Raw genomic sequence first — 20,416 nt, 5'->3', positions numbered from 1 at the left:
GTTCACTCCCCAAATGGCCACAATGGCTATAGCTGAACGGATCTAAAGCCAAGAGGCAGGAGCTTCTTCTGGACCTCCCATGTGGCTGCAGGGGTCCAAGCACTTGGGCCATCTTCCACTGGTTTCCCAGGCCATAAACAGGGAGCTGGATTGAAAGTGGGGCAGCCAGGAATTGAACTGGCACCCATTTGGGATACCAGCACTGTAGGCTGAGGCTTAACCTTCTACACCACAGTCCCAGGCCAAAGATTTATGATTTTGAAATAGATTACTGCTGAGGTTTCTCTTCCCCAACCCTCTGAGATTCATCAAAATTCTGGCAGTCATGTGTCGCCACACTAGTCTGGGTTTGCTCATGTAGAGCACACTTGTTGAGATCTCTCGGGATACTGTGCTCACATGGCCCAAAGTGAACAATTCTTTGAGCAACATGAAAAACTTCTGTGATACTAGTTTTCTTAAACAGTATCTACTAACTTAGAATAGGATTATCCAAAAGTTAATAGCAAGCAATTTAACCACTTTAGAAACACGGAGAGAGATGTGGAGAGTAATCCTACTAGGGCAAGATTCTTAACTGCAGTGTACACACACATACACTTTTGTCACCTATGGTGAGATTACTTTACATGAGGAATTCTTGCAGTAAGTGAAATGCTTCTTGCAATAAAACTACCACCTGAAAACATTACTGTACATCACTCTTGACTATTCCTGACTGTTGGTTCTCAGTATAGATACAAAGCACATAAACAAATATCGTGGTGCCAAGTGGCTGAACAGAAGCTAAAAAAGAACCATGCAGTTCAGTACTCGGCAACACAACCAAGATGTATGACCCAGTATTTGAAGCTTATTACAAGATTACTTTTAGGGGATCTCCCCACGGGGAAAGGAACCTTTACTATTTCTTCTCCCCCTAAAATGGATCCAGAGCAATTAACCAATGTTACCGCAGTGAAGAAGTTTGGACCCTGCTGTCTCAGCCGTGTCCTGAGGAGGGTGCTAGTGAGCACCTGCCACAGGGCTGCTTTCCACCATCGAGAAACTTCCCAGGGCCGCATGGACCCCCCTCATGAGAGGGCACAGAGAGCAGAGACTCTACCAAAAGTAGACACCAACCTATCCCACTGCTGTTGATGTGATCGCATTTATCTAGCTTATCCTTTGACCTCCCTGATACAAAGAATGATCGGCTCAGTTCATAACCAACAAAGAAGAGATAGCCTGGCACTTCTCGAAGTAAAGTGCTTGAGAGTCCGTGGAATACTTGAAGATATACCTTCAAGTTAAGGCTCTTCAGAATAAGGGTATCAGCTTTATACATACATAACTCACTCTGTCTTCCTGGAAATTTAAAACTGGGAAGGAGGAAGGGTGTTCTTTTCCTGGGTGACTCACAGGCAGTACTCAATGTTGAGGTAAGAGAACGCCCTTCTGGGCCCAGCACTGTGGCTTTGCTGGTAAAGCCACTGCCTGCAGTGCTGGCATCCTAATAGACATCAGTTCCAGTCCCAGCCGCTCCACTTCTGCTCCGGCTCTTTGCTATGGCCTGGGAAAGCAAAAGAGGATGGGCCAGGTCCTTGGGTGACTGCACCTGCATGGGAGGCCGGTAAGAGGCTCCTGGCTTCAGAGCTCTTGGCCCAGCTCAGGCCATTGCAGCCATTGGGGAATGGGCCTGAGGATAGAGAACCTCTCTCTGTGTGTGTGTGTGTGTGTGTGTCTGTGTGTCTGCCTGCCTCTGCCTATCAAATAAATAAACTTAACAACAACAAAAAAAAGAGTATGCCCTAAATCCTGCATCTTAACAACTGGAAGAGCAGGTTGTTTTGGGGGATGCTTCAGTGTTCTCCCTTACCACTGATGGGAAAATAACTCTCCTGCTAGAAGCAGAATGCTCAGGCATAAAGTAATATTTGATTGGTGTCTTAAAGAATAGGAGACACCACGATTCTCCAACCAGTAACTACACAGAGACTTTTCTGGAACTGAATGAGGGACAACACCCTCATTCCATTTTGTACTCCACTCAGAGCCTACATTCTTTTGAAATTCTTTTTTTAATTTAATTTTATTTAGGAGACAGAGAGAATAGGACAAAGCTCTCATAAACTGATTCACTCCCCACATGTCCACAATGATCAGAGTGGAAGCTGGGCACCAGGAACTCAATCCAGGGCTCCCACATGGGTGGCGGGAACTCATTACTTGAGCCATCATCTGCTGTCTCCCAGAGTGCCCATTAGCAAGAACCTGGAATCAGGAGCCAGAGCAGGGAACTGAACCCAGGCCCATTGGTGTGGAATGCAAGCACCCTAACCCATGGCTTAATGGTTGGACCAAATACCTGCCCCCTTCGGATATTTTGAACAGAAAAATGTATTGCATCTATTGATAGCTTTGCCAAAAGGGGGGAACTAAAAGAAAAAGGAAATAAAAACTTCAGTGATTTAAAACCTAGAACAGATGACGAAAACCGTATCGTACATGATTTTTCTGATCTCTCCAAATCAGTTGGTGTGTACTAAGAAGGAGGGTCCCAGCATCAAACTTTAACTAAATAAGATCATAACAAAATATTAATAATATATCATCTCTAGATTTACCTTCCCACAAATCACACAATACTAAATCATATAAACATTTTATAAGTAGGTTTATTACAAAAAGCCACAGTACACACATCATTAATGTAAGTTAAACATGCTACTGTAATTGGTTTGGAGAAAATCAGAAACAACCCTGAAGTGTAACAGCCAGGTAGTTAAATACAATGAGATCCAGGAAGAGGTTAAAAGAATGAGATGAGCAGAGCCAGAAGCTTCCACCACCACTGTCGGCGTCAAGAGTTGTGCCTGTAATGATGAGCTCCAGCTCCTGGAAACCATCAGTAAAAACTGCTAGAGGATCAAGAAGGGCTTTGTGCGCAACACGCAAGCTGACGGAATTTTCTATGGGAATTTTCCGATGCTTTGGAGAAGTTGTCACTCAGGGTGCTGGTGGCAGCTTTCTGCCAGCTATAAAACAGAATGGCAGTGTGGCAACCCTGCCTGGGATTGTTCATCCATCTGCTGTGTGTCCTGATGTCTATTCAGGCTATGGGTTTGCTGCTGGGAATATTGCAGTCTTTGAGACAAGTGACCCTGAAGCAATGGTATCCCTGGTGGTGTTAGATTTGACTTTAGCTGTAGTGTCTGCTGATTTAAATGAAAAAGATGGCCAGCCTGTGAAGGAGCAACTTGCCCAAGCTGCATTTGACCACATCCCTGTTGGCATGGCATCAAAAGCTGTCATTCCAGTGACTGCCAAAGACGTGGAGAAGGCCTTGGAGATATGTATGGACTGGTCCCTACAAGAACACTATGGTTGAAGATGAGATTTTCAGTGAGTATGCTGCTAAGAAAATGAGCTTCAACCATAAGGGACAAGTGTGCATGATGACCCACAGTGGCCACACAGGCATAGGCCACCAAGTAGCCTCAAATGCACTGGCAGTTGTGCAAAAGGCCAGAAAGACAGACAGACAAGATTACAGTAAATGACCATCAGCTGGCTAGTGCTCAAATCACTTCTGCAGGTCAGGCCTGCCTAAAGGAAATGGTAGTGGCTGGGAACCACACCTGCTCCACTGCTCTTCCATGACTTTCTCAACTCACTGGGTATTGCTGTGGATTCGTTCTGAGAGGAAGAGTCATCACACAGACACCAGGAGTCAGGTGATAACGGGCCAGAGGTCAGCAGCCTGTAAACTCATTAATTTCAGCTGGTACAGCAGCTTATATAACAGGCAGCCAATCCAGTCAAGGGGCAGTTTATGCCCTAACCAATCACAGCCTGTTGCCAGGCAGGCTCCATTGCCAGGAGGGTTCCAAAGCCATTCCTGAGTAACTGACGCTCACTTGCCAGCGGCCACCTTGGCATGGCCTTCTCATTCCACCACATTTCCCCCTTTTCATTTATTTTTGAGCAACGGGAGGCATGATTCTTGGCCATACCATTGTTGACCCCATTTCCTTATGGTCTCCGTACGTGGCTGTGCCTGTCTTAGGTTGTCCCTCAGGGGATCTCACCCGTCATTGACTAACCAGCCCTCAAAACAGGAGACTACAGGAGTGCTTGCTCAGAGGGGGGTAGGAATGAGGAACAATGGAAATCAGGAATGGTGTGACCGCACACAGGCTGTGAGCCATTTGAGTGGCTGACCAGAGCTAGTGGAGTATAAAGCAGTAGCGGATGTGGCTATGGGCAGTTCCTCAGGAAAGGATGATAGGGCAAGGGCTTGACACTCAGTAGCAGGTGCATCCGCTAACAAGGCGGACTCTCAGTCTTGTTCAGCTGGTTCTGGTTGACTGTCAGTTGCAGGCTTGATGTTTCTGGCTGGTACCCAAATGGGCTGCCCCGCATTCTCTGGAAAGACACAAGCATATCTTCGGCCCTTGTAGCAGAAGCCTTTCTATGGGTGTTGGTATCCAGGGCCTGAATTCTGCGTCTGCTCAGACATTAACGGCAAACATGTGGGTGGGATGGGGTCTAGCAGCTGCCCTTAGAGCCTGGGGTGCCCAGGGATGGCCACAAACATGGGGATCCTTATTGGGTGCGGGTGGGATGACCTCGCATGGGTTATCACCTCGAGGTCGTCTGAGTTCATCCCACATCTATTTGGGGGGTGGCTGACTAGGCACTGCTGCCTTCTCTGCTGTCCTGTCATTTTCACTGTCGGAGCTCTCTCCCCCTAAGTCATCAACTGTAGCCTGTGAGGCAGTGGCCTGGAGTGATAGGCTCTTATCACTCACAGATTCATTATGTTTGGTAATCTGGGTGAGCTTCTGAGAGGGGGGTATCTTTCCCATGTTTGAACACTTAAGAATGGCACACCACAACTCTAGCCAAAGGAAAGACACACACAGCACTGCTGCCATAACAAAACCAATTCCTAGCAACTCAGTGGCTGATGGCATTATGCAGGGGGTTCACTACATTAGATGAACAGACAGTGGTGTATCAGATCCTAAGTAGGCCCTGTGCTTAGTGGGAGACTTCCTTATTTGTTAGGTCAAGGCTGTATGCACACACGTGTCTCTGGAGCATCACCTCAATACAGTGAAGGAAGATGACTTGGTTCTGAATTCTGGGATGATCAGTCCCTTATGTGAATTCACCTGGTGAACCAAAAGTAAAAGGAGGAGCCAAGAAGCGGCATTACGCTTCTGGGCGGTGTGTGCCTAACCTGGGATCACTTCAACCACGGACAAGGACAAGGAAAGGGATGTAGGAGGGGGTTCTGTGCTCACCCTCACTGAACTGAAGAGCACACAAAACAATGAGGGGCCTACTTGCTGATATCAAGGGGAGGGGACCTCGCCGAGTCTGACACGCTGTCTCTCAGTCACATTGGGCGCTAGAAGTTGCTGTGGATTTGTTCTGAGAGGAGGAGCGTGGTGGGGACAAGAGATGCGGAGTCACCACACAGACTCTGGGAGTCGGGAGAAAGTAGGCCAGATGTGGGGAACAACTGCCAGCAGGCTGGAAACAGCAAGCAGGCCATCACACTTGGGTTGATTGCCGTTATCAAAGTGTGGGACCTTGACCAAGGGCACCACTGGACACCACCAATGCTCACAGAGGAGAACTGGACTGAAAGGCGCTTCAGACACCAGATGCAAGACCCAGCAGGTTACAAAGTGTGCAGCTCTAACTGCTTCAGGAGCCAGTGCTGTAAAATAATCTTCCACAAGAATCCACGCTGCCCCCATTTAGGAAGGGAAGAATATGTTCCATTGTGCCACAGATTAGTAATAAAATCTATTAGAGGACTGGTGAAAGGAGTCAAGAAATGGCCTTGCTCTATCATATGATCTTTTTAAATATTTACTTTACTTATTTGAGAGACAGAGTTAGAGAGAGAGGGAGAGGGGCAGAGATGGACGGAGGGAGGGAGGGAGGGAGGGAGGGAGGGAGGGAGGGAGAGAGTATCTTCCAACCACTGGTTCACTCCCCAAATGGCTGCAACGGCTGGGGCTAGGCCAGGCCCAAGCCAGGAGTTTTATCCGGGTCTCCCACATGCATTCCAGGGCCCAAGCACTTGGGCAGTCTTTTGCTGCTTTCCCAGGTGCATTAGCAGGGAGCTGGATAGGAAGTGGAACAGCTGAGATTTGAGGGGCATCCCTAAGGACTAATGTCCTTACTATATGGAGCACTCGTACAAATCAATGAGAAAACAGCCTGTAATGCACTAGAGAACTATACAAAGACTATTAATAGAAATTTCCCAGAAAAGGAACACAAAAACTCTTATAAACACATTAATAGATGCCCAAGCTTCACTGACAATAAGATAAAAAGAACATCAAAATACCCCTCTTCTTTTTAAAAATTATTTATTTTATTTGAGAGGCAGAGAGACAAGGAGAGACAGCAATCAATCTCCTGTGTGTGTATAATACTTTAAAAAGAAAACTCATGAACACACACAAATACACACAAGAACAGTTATGGATGGAGATTCAATCAATGACACTGAGACAACAGTGTTGCCACGTGGGGGGGGGGGGGTTCAACTTATACCTAAACATACTGCAGCAAAGTAAACTCTGGATGGATCAAATATTAGGGCCAAAAACAGAAAGAAAATTATAAAAACAATAGAAATGTCTGCAATGACTGGGCTGGGCCAGGCCAAAGCAGGGAGAATTTGACTGGTCTCCTGTGTGGGTGGCAGAGACCCAACCACTTGAGTCATTACATGCTCCTGCCCAGAGTGTGCATTAGCAGGAAGCTGGAACTGGGAGCAGAGACAGGTCTCAAACCTAGGCACTCCAAAGTGGGATGTAGGCTTATTCAGCTGCGCCTTATCTACCAGGCCAAGCAACCACCCTGGTACCCCTTTCACCCCTAAGACTGGCAAAGATCCAAAAGTTTCATAGCACTGGCTGGTGACTAAAGGAAAACCTCAGTGGAGAAAAAAGTACTAATATCTATAAAAATTACAAATACACACATCGTTTGACCCAAGGATACTTGGAACTTGCTACACATGAATTCATACTTGGGCAAGATGATATAATATCAGGCTATCCATTGCTGTTTCTAAGAGCAAAGAATGAAAATAATTCAAATGGCATTCATTTGATTTATAGGCATTCATTAAAAAGAATTCATAGGCATTCATTAAAAAGAATATGGAGAATTTTTATGTACTTACAGTAGTCAATAAAACCTAAAATGCTACCGATTGTAACATGCACCTTGCTTTCATAATTGTTAAAATGTGAAAAAGTGTGCTTAGAAACAATGACATACAGTATATTCTCCAGATAATCAACTGAAAAAAGCAGCTTCAAAAGAGCAAGCACAGGATGCTACACATTCATATTTTAAAAAGTAAAAAACATTATGTTTCACACAAATACATGTGTGTGACACATATGCACAGCTCTGTAGAATGAGACACGTGGGGAGAACAAGGTGACCAAAAGACAGGGTGGGAAGGCGACTTCTAACTCTCTGGACTGAATCTAAATGTCCACTTCAGATCCCAATGTTGATGCCCTAAGGCCACTGTGATGGTATTTGGAGATGGAAGATGGTGTCTGTGTAAGGTCACCAGTGGGGTCCATAACAGCACTGCCTCCTGGATTAGTGCCCTTCCAAGCAGAGGAAGAGACATGAGAGCTCTCTCTACATGCATGAATGTAGGAAAGGCCTAGTGAACACACAGTGAACCAGTGGTTGTCCACAAGCGCCAGGAACAGGACCACACAGAAACACAGAAATACAGCCATCAATACCAAAGAAGTTAAAGGAAGAAAAACTCCCAGTAAAAGCTCTCAGGAAGTTCAAAGCATATATTAGAAATATCTTTGGGAAAATGGCAGGGCAAAGTTACTACTTATCAATAGTCACATTGAACATTAATGGCCTCAACTCTCCAGGCAAAAGACACAGATTGGCTAAATGGATTAAGGAACAAAACCCATCTATTTGCTGCTTACAAGAAACACATCTTACCAACAAAGATGCATGCAGACTGAAAGTGAAAGGTTGGAAAAAGATATTCCTTGCCAACAGAAACCAAATAAAAGCTGGCACAGCTATATTAATATCAGACAAAATAAACTTTAACACAAAAACTGTTAAGAGAGACAAAGAGGGGCACTATATAATGATCAAGGGTTCAATTCAACAGGAAGATGTAACTATTATAAATGTGTATGCACCTAATTACAGGGCACCAGTCTATTTAAAAGATATGTTAAGGGACTTAAAGGGAGACTTAGATTCCAATACAATACTACTGGGGGACTTCAATACTCCACTCTCGGAAATAGATCATCCGGACAGAAGATCAACAAGGAAACAGCAGATTTAATCGACACTATTGCCCAAATGGATCTAACAGGCATCTACGGAACTTTCAATCAGACATTTAAAGAATTTACATTTTTCTCAGCAGTGCATGGATCCTTCTCTAGGATTGATCACATACTAGGCCATAAAGCAAGTCTCAGCAATTTCAAAAGAATTAGAATCATACCATGCAGCTTCTCAGACCACAGTGGAATGAAGCTGCAAATTAGCAACTCAGGAATCCCTAGAGCATATGCAAACACAGGCATATGCTGAACAACATGCTCCTGAATGGACACTGGGTCACAGAAGAAATCAAAAGAGAAATCAAAAACTTTCTGGAAGTAAATGAGGATAACAACACAACACATCAAAACTTATAGGATACAGCAAAAGCAGTGTTAAGAGGAAAGTTTATAGCAACAGAGGCCTACATCAAGAAATTGGAAAGGCACCAAATAAATGAGCTTTCAATGCAGCTCAAGAATCTAGAAAAACTGCAGCAAACCAAACCAGACACAAATCTAGTAGAAGAGACATAATTAAAATCAGAGAAGAAATCAACAGATTTGAATCCTGAAAAAATTATAAAAAATCAGCCAAGCGAAGAGCTGGTGTTTTGAAAAAATTAACAAAATTGACACCCCATTGGCCCAACTAACTAAAAAAAGAAAAGACTCAAATCAATAAACTCAGAGATGAAAAAGGAAATGTAACAACAGACACCACAGAAATAAAAAGAATCATCAGAAATTACTACAAGGACCTGTATGCCAGCAAACAGGGAAATCTATCAGAAACGGGTAGATTCCTGGACACATGCAATCTACCTAAATTGAACCATGAAGACACAGAAAACCTAAATAGACCCATAACTAAAACAGAAATTGAAACAGTAAAGACCTTCCCCACCAAAAAAAGCCCAGGACCAGATGGATTCAGTGCGGAACTCTACCAGACATTTAAAGAAGAACTAACTCCAATTCTTCTCAAACTATTCAGAACAATCAAAAGAGAGGGAATCCTCCCAAATTCTTTCTATGAAGCCAGCTTCACCTTAATCCCTAAGCTGGAAAAAGATGCAGCATTGAAAGAAAATTACAGACCAATATCCCTGATGAACATAGACACAAAAATCTTCAAAATTCTGGCCAGTAGAATGCAACAACACACCAGAAAGATCATCCACCCAGACCAAGTGGGATTTATCCCTGATATGCAGGGATGGTTCAATGTTCGCAAATCAATCAATGTGATACACCACATTAAAAAACTACAGAAGAAAAACCATATGATTACCTTAACAGATGCATTGAAAGCATTTTATAAAATACAACACCCTTTCATGATGAAAACTCTAAGCAAACTGGGTATGGAAGGAACATTTGTCAATACAATCAAAGCAATTTATGAAAAACCCACGGCCAGTATCCTATTGAATGGGGAAAAGTTGGAAGCATTTCCACTGAGATCTGGTACCAGACAGGGATGCCCACTCTCACCACTGCTATTCAATATAGTTCTGGAAGTTTTAGCCAGAGCTATTAGGCAAGAAAAAGAAATTAAAGGGATACAAAATGGGAAGGGAGAACTCAAACTATCCCTCTTTACAGATGATATGCTTCTTTATTTAGGGGATACAAAGACCTCTACTAAGAGACTATTAGAAGAGTTTGGCAAAGTAGCAGGATATAAAATCAATGCACAAAAATCAACAGCCTTTGTATATACAGGCAATGCCACGGCTGACAGAGAACTTCTAAGATCAATTCCATTCACAATAGCCACAAAAACAATCAAATACCTTGGAATAAACTTAGCCAAGGACATTAAAGGATTCTATAATGAGAATTACAAAATCTTAAAGAAACAGAAGAGGATATCAAAAAATGGAAAAATCTTCCATGCTCACATGTATTGGAAGAATCAATATCATCAAAATGTCCATTCTCCCAAAAGCAATTTAAAGATTCAATGCGATATGAATCAAAATACCAAAGACATTCTTCTCAGATCTGGAAAAAATGATACTGAAATTCATATGGAGACACAGGAGACCTCGAATAGCTAAAGCAATCTTGTACAACAAAAACAAAGCCGGAGCATCACAATACCAGATTTCAGGACATACTACAGGGCAGTTGTAATCAAAACAGCATGGTACTGGTACAGAAACAGATGGATAGACCAATGGAACAGAACAGAAACACCAGAAATCAATCCAAACTTCTACAGCCAACTTATATTTGATCAAGGATCTAAAACCAATTCCTGGAGCAAGGACAGTCTATTCAATAAATGGTGCTGGAAAAACTGGATTTCCACATGCAGAATCATGAAGCAAGACCCCTACCTTTCACCTTACACAAAAATTCACTCAACATGGATTAAAGATCTAAATCTATGACCCAACACCATCAAATTATTAGAGAACATTGGAGGGCTGGCGCTGTGGCTCAATAGGCTAATCCTCCACCTGCAGTGCCGGCACCCGGGTTCTAGTCCCAGCAGGGGCACCAGTTTCTGTCCCGGTTGCCCCTCTTCCAGGCCAGCTCTCTGCTGTGGCCCAGGAGTACAGTGGAGGATGGCCCAAATGCTTGGGCCCTGCACCTGCATGGGAGACCAGAAGAAGCACCTGGCTCCTGCCTTCGGATCAGCGTGGTGCGCTGGCCGCAGCGGCCATTGGAGGGTGAACCAACAGAAAAGGAAGACCTTTCTCTCTGTCTCTATCTCTCTCTCACTGTCCACTCTGCCTGTCAAAAAAATAATAATAAATAAAAAAAATTTAAAAATAGAGAACATTGGAAAAACCCTGCAAGATTTAGGTACCGGCAAAGACTTCTTGGAAAAGACCCTGGAGGCACAGGCAGTCAAAGCCAAAATTAACATTTGGGATTGCATCAAATTGAGAAGTTTCTGTACTGCAAAAGAAACAGGAAAGTGAAGAGGCAACCGACAGAATGGGAAAAAATATTTGCAAACTATGCAACAGATAAAGGATTAATAACCAGAATCTACAAAGAGATCAAGAAACTCCACAACAACAAAACAACCCACTTAAGAGACGGGCCAAAGACCTCAATAGACATTTTTCAAAAGAAGAAATCCAAATGGCCAACAGGCACATGGATCACTAGCAATCAGGGAAATGCAAATCAAAACCACAAAGAGGTTTCACCTCACCCCAGTTAGAATGGCTCACATTCAGAAATCTACCAACAACAGATGCTGGAGAGGATGTGGGGAAAAAGGGACACTAACCCACTGTTGGCTGGAATGCAAACTGGTTAAGCCACTATGGAAGTCAGTTTGGAGATTCCTAAGAAACCCGAATATAACCCTACCGTACAACCCAGCCATCCCACTCCCTGGAATTTACCCAAAGGAAATTAAATTGGCAAACAAAAAAGTGGTCTGCACCTTAATGTTTAGTGCAGCTCAATTCACAGTAGCTAAGACCTGGAATCAACCTAAATGCCCATCAACAGCAGACTGGATAAAGAAATTATGGGATATGTACTCTATGGAATCCTATACAGCAGTAAAAAAAAAAAAATCCAGTCATCTGCAACAAAATGGAGGAATCCTGAAAACATCATGCTGAGTGAAATCAGCCAGTCCCAAAGGGACAAATATCATCTGTTCTCCCTGATCGGTGACAATTAACCGAGCACCAAAAAGGAAACCTGTTGAAGTGAAATGGACACTATGAGAAACAATGACTTGATCAGCCTTTGACCTGATTGTCGATGAACAACTTAATATTTTATGACTTTTACTATCTTTTTCTTCTACTTAATACTATTGGTTGAACTCTAATTAACACTCAATTATTCTTAGGTGTTTAAATTTAACTGAAAAGTGATCTCTGTTAAATATAAAAATGGGAATAAGAGAGGGAGGAAAGGCACAATTTGGGACATTAATGGTAGAGTTAGAAACGTGCCAGAGGATTCCAATTCAATCCCTTCTAGGTGGCATATACCAAAGCCATCTCACTAGTCCAAGTGATCAATTTTAGTTCATAATTGATCATAATGATAGGTCTAACAGTCAAAGAGATCACATAAACAAGACTAGTGTCTGCTAATACTAACTGATAGAATAAGGAGAGAACAATGCAACATGGGAAGCTGGATACACAGCAGACTCATAGAATAACAGATGTCCTAAACAGCACTCTGGATCAGAATTAGCCCTTACAGCATTCGTATCTGGATGAGGAGATCAAAACACTCAGGAAAAAAAAAATGACCTAAATAAAAGATCTCTGCGAGTGAGATCCCAGTAGAAAGAACTGGGCTCCATCAAAGAAGGAGGTACCTTTCTCTGAAGGGAGGAGAGAACTTCTAGTTTGACTATGATCTTGTCTAAATAAGATAGGAGTCGGTGAACTCAAAAGGCTTCCATAGCCTTGACAACTCATGACAAGAGCCTAGGGAGATTACTGACGCCATAAACAAGAGTGTTAATTTGTTAAGTCAACAACAGGAGTCACTGTGCACTTACTCTCCATGTAGGATCTCTGCTCTTAATGTGTTGTACAATGTGAATTAATGCTATAACTAGTACTCAAACAGTATTTTACACTTTGTGTTTCGGTGTGGGTGCAAACTGTTGAAATCTTTACTTAATATATACTTTAGTATATATTTGATCTTCTGTATATAAAGAGAATTGAAAATCAATCTTGATGCGAACTGAATGGGAGAGGGAGCAAGAGATGGGAGGGTTGCAGGTGGAGGGAAGTTATAGGGGGAAAAGCCATTGTACTCCATACACTGTACTTTGGAAATTCATATTTATTAAATAAAAGTTAAAAAACGTTTTTAGGATCAAACTTTTAACTCTCATAATTTGTCACTATCTTTGAAAATTATATAAGTAATAAAGTTTTTAAGTTGGAACCCAAGAGAATAAATCAAACTCCTTAATTTCTGTGAAAAGCAAGAGTGCATTGCTATCTTCTATGAATTCTAATGATCAGAAATTAGCATTTGCCATAAGAAGATGTGCTTGTATACTTTCTAGGGGTATTTAGTTATGTCAAAAATTGTAAGGCTGGTCCCATTTACAAGACTACCTTATGACAAACTCTAAGCAAAGTATTTTAGTGAGTGTCCAATTCTTACAAGTAATAACAGGATTCCACTGTGTTTAAAATCATATAGAGCAGGCATTTGGTCTAGCAGTTAGGCTACCAGTTAAGATGCTCACTTCCCACATCAGACTGTTTGAGTCTGATGCCCAGCTCCAGCTCCTGACTCCAGCTTCCTGCTAACAGAGTCCCTGGGAGCCAGTGGTGATGGCTCAAGTAACTGGGTTCCCACCACCCACACAAGTTGAGACACCAGCTTCTTTCTTCAGTTCCCACGCTGGCCCAGCCATTGCTAGACACTGGGAAGTGAACCAGCAGTTGGGAGCTTGCTGATTCACTCTGCCTCTCAAATAAATAAATACGTAATTTTTTAAAATTCCCCTTTCCAAAAGCAAGTATTTTATTAATTTGAGAGTACATGATGTTGCATTAGAACATGAGTTCTGATTAAGAAGTGCTGTGTTTTATCTTACTGAAATCCAAGCAGAAGGATGTAAATTTCAAGCTCAAACCAGAGTCTGTTCCATTGCTATGTCAATTAACAATATGCAGACATAAAATCTTGCTACTATAAGTGAAGAGATTGTGCAATAGTTCCCTTCAGGGTTCCAGGGGATTCTGATCTAAGCCTGACAGACAAGTTACTGCTGGTTTGCTTTACCACTCAGAGTTAGAATAATTTCAACTACTTAGAAGTTCATCAAACTTGGGAACTCACTGAATAACTTACCTTATTTTTCATGTTATTTCTTATGACATTAATACATACTCATTACTGACAAATCTGGAAAACATTTAAAGGAAAGCCTAAAATAGAAAATGAAATCATTCCTATCCATAGAAGCCAGAGTTTATATATATATATACACACACACACACACACACAGAGTGTATATTTATATGCATGTACACTCTAGAAATGAGACCAGGATATTTATAGTTTTATAGCTTTTTTTTTCATTACTTAGAAACCTATACTAGCAATCCCTATGCTAACTAGGGCATGCTGTAATATAATAAACCAATCTCTGCAGTAGGCATTCAGATTGCCTTTGGTTTTCCCATCTATGTGACTGTAACAATCATGCACTATAGCCAATGCTGAGATGAGTATCTTCAAATGTAGTTTTCTTATGCATCCCTGACTCTCTCCCAAGGGTAAATTCCTAAAAGTGAAATAGTCAGCTGAAAGAGAACATTTGGTAAATCTGGTATAAGCTGCCAACTTGCCACATTATGCATTACTAATCTTCTTCACATTGTTTTCTAATTAGCTGAGGCCACAGAAGCATCTGTGAATGAAACAAATGACCTGTCTATACTGCTTAAGGAAACTACACATTACCCAGGCATAATGGGCCCACAAAAGCTGTGCCTGTACAGACAAGTGCACACACACTGATTCGCCAGGGGCACCGGGGTGTGGACAGAGCACAGGCCACTGGATCTGGCTTGGAACTGCAGCTCCACCAATGACTGCTTGTGTGGCCCTGGACGGCTTGCAGTTTTCTCAGCTATCCACCGCAGGTCTCTGTGTCCACATCTTTCGGCAGATTCGCCACATAAAGGCATCTGGCACTGCAGACTGCTCTCGCTGAAGTGCCGTGGCCCAGTGAACAACACAGCTTTAAGTCCCACCCCGCCTGCTACTCTGTGGATCCTAGGAAAGTCCCTTGGATCTCTCAGAGATATTTTCTTAATGAAATGCTCAGCTCGTACACCTGTTGTGAGGAATAAATGAGGTCATAAATATAAAGCTCCAAGCACATGCGAGGCACTTTAGTCATTCTGGTTTTTTTTAAGTGGGTTTCACACCCACAATGAGCCAGAAGGCACAGGATGACCAGTCTGTCCAGGGAGCGTGTTGGGACGCAAAGCCCTGAAGGCTGAGCATTCTCCACGGCAGTACCTAAGCCTTCTCCTTCCAGACGGGAGGCTGACTTGACCAGATCTGCACACCAATGTGCACACTGCTATGTCTTCGGTACCACGTGAGGTACCGACATGTGAGCACACTGACAACGTTCCCGAACCAGACGGCCAGGAAGGAGAAGTGGCAGCTCAACACTTCCGTAAACTACCAGTGTTCGTGGGTAAATGGGTTTAAGAAAAAAACTTCCTTTTCCCCCTTCATCCTAGTTTACACATTCCACCCAAGCCAGGGATGTCGTGTGGTTTCACCGAAATCGTTCCGTAACACTTTCTATTTCTTTTTGCAAAGGCAGCTCCGGAGACGCCTGGGGGCACCACCTGGCTACGTCACCACCCAACACACTGGCTCCCAACTCCGTCCACCCTACAGGACTCACACATCAGAACCAGCAAACAAGAACCCGAGCCGCGGGCCCTGCGGCCTCTTCCGGAATCCCGTCCCAGGCCACCCGCCGCTCTGCGGGGACAGATGCGGGAGTCGGCGTGCCCGCACCCACCGTCAGCACCGGCGGCACGGGGCCGACCCGAGAGCGCGGCCCCGGGAACCGCTCCGCAGGCGGGCACCGCGCGGTCGGCTCGGCCCGGCCCGGCCCAGCAGAGGCAGGCAGAGGCAGGCGCCGAGCGCCCCAGGCCGCCGGCGGAGAGACCGACCCGAGCGCCGCGCCCCGCACGCGCAGGCCCGCCCCGGCCTCGCCAACGACCCAGAGCCAGGCCGACCCGCTCACGCCGGGCCCGCCGCCGCCGCCGCCATACCTTCTCCTCGCCATCGTAGATGCGCACCCCGCGCTGCTGGATCACCAGGGTCTCCTTGAGCTCCAGGAGGCCGCTGGTCCACACGAAGCGGTCCATGGCCGACGCTAAGCCGGCCGCTGCCGCTCGCCAGCCCGCCCGCCTACGCCGGCGCCGGCGCTCCCGGCCCGCGAGTCCTGCGCCAGGCGGACGGCGGCGCCCCCTGGCGGCGAGCGTGGCGGAGGTCGCCTTCCAGGGAGGGTGGGCACGGGAGGGGGGGCGTGTGCGGCGCTCGAGGGCGTGGAGGCGTGCGTGTCGCGCCCCCTGGCGGTCAGTCCGCCAATGGCCTTTTAGACCCTTGCTGGGCAGCGCGGTCCACCCCATCCTAAGCCCTCAGCGTAGAGGGAGCCCACACTGTAGCTTGGACTTCTTATTGTCCTTTACGCCTGCGTATCCGTAGCAGTTTTCTTGTCGGTGCCTGTCATTTCATTAAAGGCTATAATTTTTTCTTCAAATGAGAATTGATGGCACGATTTTTTTTTTTTATACAGCTGCGTTAAGTCCTTGTGCTCCTTTTCCTTTTCCCTCCTAAGATCGCTTTCATTTAAACATTTCCAGTATTAATACAGACATCCTGAATTTACTCTAGGCTGTATTTCAACATAGAGCTCCCATAATGTATCTGTTGATTGCTGCACACAAAACCCATCCGTGGCTTGCACCTCCCCCACCTCAGGCTTTCGACCCTGCTTATGTATTTTACAATCGTAAATGAGCTACGAATATTTGACTGTCTGCAAGTACCATCTGTTTTCCTCCTTAGGATTCTATTCTTAGAGCCGATTATGTATTGGAGACATATTTAGCCAGAGTGAAGTGTCACCAGCAAACTGGTCTTTTGCAGGCCAGGTAGCCCCAGCTATGTTACACATTATCATTTCTGTTCATTTCTGCTACTTGACCGTTATTTTTTAGTTTTTCATTTGCTGGTGAGGCTATTTCTTTTTTGGAGATTTATTTATTTATTTGAAAGGCAGAATGACACACAGAGAGAAGGAGAGGCAGAGAGAGAGAGGTCTTCCATCAGTTGTTTCACTCCCCAAACGGCCCCTTTTGGGGCTGGAATTGGGCCAATCCAAAGCCAGGAGCCAGGAGCTTCTTCAGGGTCTCCCACATGGGTCCAAGAGCCCAAGGACTTGGGCCATCTTCCACTGCTTTCCCGGGCAATAACAGAGAGCTGGATCGGAAATGGAGCAGCCAGGACTCAAAACTGGCACCCATATGGGATGCCAGCATGCAGGCAGTGGCTTTACCCACTAAGCCACAGCTGGTGCTTATAGCCCCAAGGCTATTTCTTACTTTAAAATTTCTTTGTTTATTTGACAGGCAGACACACACACGGAGAAAAGAGAAATGGACAGAAATACAGGGAGAGCTCCCAAGAGACCAGCACCGGGCACAGCATGTGAAACCACCACCTACGGGGCCAGCGCTGTGGTGCAGTGGGTTAAAGCCCTGGCCTGAAGCGCCGGCATCCCATATGGGAGCTGGTTCACGTCTCGGCTGCTCCACTTCCTATCCAGCTCTCTGCTGTATCCTGAGATAGCAGTGGAAGACGGCCCAAGTCCTTGGGCCCCTGCACCCGCGCGGGAGACCCAGAAGAAGCTCCTGGGCTCCTGGCTTCCAATCGGCACAGCTCTGGCCGTTGCAACCATTTGGGGAGTGAACCATCAGATGGAAGCCTCTCTCTCTCTCTCTCTCTCTCTGTCTCTACCTCTCTGTAACTCTTTCTGTCTTTCAAGTAAACAAAAATTAAATCCTTTAAAAAAAAAAAAAACCTACAGCACAGGATGAGCACGTGTTGGAGTCCCAGCTGCTGGGCCTCCAATCCAGCTCCCTGCTGGTGTGCCTGAAAAGGCAGCAGAGGATGGTCCAAGCTTTGGCCTGGCACCAGCCTTGCCATTGAGGCCATTTGGGGAGTGAATCGGTGGATGGAAAATCTCTTTCTCTCTGTCTTAAAAATAAATCTTTAAACACACACACACACACCCTCACACCCTGTGGTGGGCTCAAAAGAGGAAGAGGACAGGGCTGGGCATTGTGGCATTACCAGTTAAGCCACTGCCTGCACAAATTCAAGTCCTGGCTGTTCCACTTCAGATCGAGCTCCCTACTAATGCGCCTGAGAAAGCAGCAAAGATGGTCCAAGTCCTTGGGCCCCTGCACCTGTGTGGGAGACCCAGAAGAGGGTCCTGGCTCCTGGTTTCGGCCTGGCCCAGCCCTAGTTGTTACGGACATTTGCGGAGTAAACCAGAGTAGAAGACATTCATTCACTCATTCTTTCTCTCTCTCTCTGTCTCTCTCACCCGAGCCGCGGGCCCTGCGGCCTCTTCCGGAATCCCGTCCCAGGCCACCCGCCGCTCTGCGGGGACAGATGCGGGAGTCGGCGTGCCCGCACCCACCGTCAGCACCGGCGGCACGGGGCCGACCCGAGAGCGCGGCCCCGGGAACCGCTCCGCAGGCGGGCACCGCGCGGTCGGCTCGGCCCGGCCCGGCCCAGCAGAGGCAGGCAGAGGCAGGCGCCGAGCGCCCCAGGCCGCCGGCGGAGAGACCGACCCGAGCGCCGCGCCCCGCACGCGCAGGCCCGCCCCGGCCTCGCCAACGACCCAGAGCCAGGCCGACCCGCTCACGCCGGGCCCGCCGCCGCCGCCGCCATACCTTCTCCTCGCCATCGTAGATGCGCACCCCGCGCTGCTGGATCACCAGGGTCTCCTTGAGCTCCAGGAGGCCGCTGGTCCACACGAAGCGGTCCATGGCCGACGGCCTGTAGTTTCATGGTCAGCTGTGTTGGTGGAGACATTTCCGAGAAGGAATTCTTCTCTTTGGATCTTTTCGAAAAGGGTCTACCTTCTCTGACAATTCTGGGATAATGATATAAAAAAGAGTTTAAAAATATATCATTCTTGGAGAGGATAAGTCTGGATATTAGGAGAAAATTGCCGTGCTGGAAAACCTATCTGTTTTTCAAATTTTCCTGCTCACTCTCAGCCAATTGAGACCTCCACTGCTTTCTCTGAATCACTTCCTTTTAATATGCCCACTGAAAATCACTGGGGGGAAATTCACATGATATCAAGTTAACGTTTAGAGTGAACCACACATCTATCTAGTTCCAAAGCATTCCCATCACTCCGAAGGAAAATCCCTTACCCATTAAGCAAGCAGCCTCTCCCCAACCCCATCATCCACCAATCCATGGACTTCTGCGGATTTATCTATGCTGGGTATGTCATACAAATTGAATGACATCACACACAACCTTCTGTGTCTGGCTTCTTTCACTTAGCAAGCTTTAGAGGTTCTTGAGTTTTTGTTAGCTGTCCTAATTGTTAAACTGGTCTCTGTCACTTAATGGGAACCCATGTTTACTCAAGCTGTCTGATGAAACTTTAGTATAGAACAACAACATTGACAGCAGTACATAAAGAGCAGTGATGTCTTAAGAATGGTGAGAGTACGACTTGACTGTTGTTTCTGCCAGAGTTGACCTTAAATGTAAGCAGCCGTACTGAAAATGGGACATTAAGAAAAAAAAAAAAAAACCTACAGAAAATCCCACACCCGTTTTGCTACTAGCTGCCATAAGAGGTCTGAAGAAAAGAGTGGACAACAGTGGGGAAAACTTACCTTAGTGGAGGGCCGGCTTTGGAGGTTCTCACAGCTGGGCAGGGGCGCTGTGGGGAAGTCACACCCTCGCACCCCTGATCCCACGCTGAGACCCGGCTGAAACAGAACACAGCCCCAGTCCAGTCTTAGTGCAGAGACCAGGCAAGAGGAAGCAAAGTCGTGAACTCAGAGCGTAGAACCGGAAAGGCAGTCTGGACTCTCCCTAACTCTCCCACACTAAAACCTTCCGGCTGGGAATCGTTACGTTTTCTCTGGTGGAGAGGTGTTTGGGTGGCCTTTGTGAAGGTGCTATTTCTAGGTGAGGACTGAGCGTTATGGCAGCACACTTCAACAGCAAGTGTTTACAGTAAATGCTTTTAATCTTCACAGGCGGAGTATACACAACCTGCAGAAGGGAGCGCCTCTTTCCTCGTTCTCTCTCTCTCTCTCTCTCTCTCTCTCTCTCTCTCGCAGCTGATAATTGTGTAGTATGCAGGCATAGAAAACAGACTCCAGTTCCCGTCTGCGAGCTCAGCAAACGTGGAAACATAATTTCCGAGCTTGTCATCTGCGAAGCAGAGATGAGGCTCGAAATGGGGTCACGTTGGCGAGAGGAAAATACTCGTGCTCTCGGTACGTAGCCTG

General features: G+C 45.7%; 1 protein-coding gene and 1 pseudogene across 1 annotated transcript in view; both read left to right on the top strand.

The window, feature by feature from the left end:
- LOC127487168 (phosphatidylinositol 3,4,5-trisphosphate 3-phosphatase TPTE2) overlaps positions 1-15,801 on the top strand; it is a 94,851-nt gene extending 79,050 nt beyond the window's left edge. Inside the window, exon 25 of the mRNA XM_070048998.1 lies at positions 15,666-15,801. The gene's annotated coding sequence lies outside the window, so the exon portion shown is untranslated. The remainder of the gene's footprint in view (positions 1-15,665) is intronic.
- LOC127487156 (RNA-splicing ligase RtcB homolog pseudogene) lies at positions 925-3,925 on the top strand (annotated as a pseudogene).
- Positions 15,802-20,416: the final 4,615 nt, after the last annotated feature.

This window comes from Oryctolagus cuniculus, chromosome 9 (genome assembly GCF_964237555.1).
Source record: "Oryctolagus cuniculus chromosome 9, mOryCun1.1, whole genome shotgun sequence".
Classification (NCBI taxonomy): domain Eukaryota; kingdom Metazoa; phylum Chordata; class Mammalia; order Lagomorpha; family Leporidae; genus Oryctolagus; species Oryctolagus cuniculus.
The sequence above is the reverse complement of the archived record's forward strand: the minus strand, read 5'-3'. Positions and strand labels throughout refer to the sequence as shown.